Here is an 818-nt window from a genome sequence, read left to right on the forward strand (position 1 = left end):
ACCTAGGTTCAACCTATGGACCTCAACGAAATGGTGCCTCTGGAAAGCCTTCCCTGACACCCAGGTTTTTTGGTGAGGGAAGAGGCCCCTCTATAGGTTCTCAAAGGATCTGCCTGTGATGTATCATTAGAGTCGTCTCAGTGAAAGCAGGAACTCTGTGTCTTCTTCTCTCCGCCTTCTATTCCCTGAAACTTATTACATGCCTCCTAGCTCATCGTAGGTGCTCAGTATTTACTTAGTGTGTGAAAGACAGAAAAGCTCTTGGAAGCCTCAAGGGGTCACTTGGCTCGGCACTTTTGATCTCTTTGTATATTTCGCGATTCAATTCTTTCCTTTCCTGGGTTGATGTGTACACTATATTCGAGGCACACTCTAAGGCATGAAGACACATCCATACATATAGGTTCTTGCTTTCAAGGAACTCGTACAGCAGATTTCTACAAGTTAGGGCTTTTCAAATGCTCTAGAGGAATGTGAACGTTCAGTATGCTCCATTTTCATTTCAAAGAAAGATCGTTTGACTTTCATAGCAAAGGTGGAGACCTTCCAACGTTGAGTCCAATACTTATACCTTGACCATTTCAGGCAAGTCTTGTGGTTCCTTCTGGAGGTGTGTGGCTCTTGCAGAAATGTGAAGATCTTCCATCGTCCTCAGACTTTTGTGTCATTTGCAATCATCAAGAAAGCTTCCAGGTCTAGGTTCCAGACCACCACCACACACAGTCAGTAGCCAACGGAGTGGATTCCAGGAATACGCGTTGTTAACCCGCATTACCGTTGATATTGTTGCTGCACACTCAATGCAGTGGGCAGGGCCT

This window comes from Bison bison, unplaced genomic scaffold (genome assembly GCF_000754665.1).
Source record: "Bison bison bison isolate TAMUID 2011002044 unplaced genomic scaffold, Bison_UMD1.0 scf7180017864264, whole genome shotgun sequence".
NCBI classification, from domain to species: domain Eukaryota; kingdom Metazoa; phylum Chordata; class Mammalia; order Artiodactyla; family Bovidae; genus Bison; species Bison bison.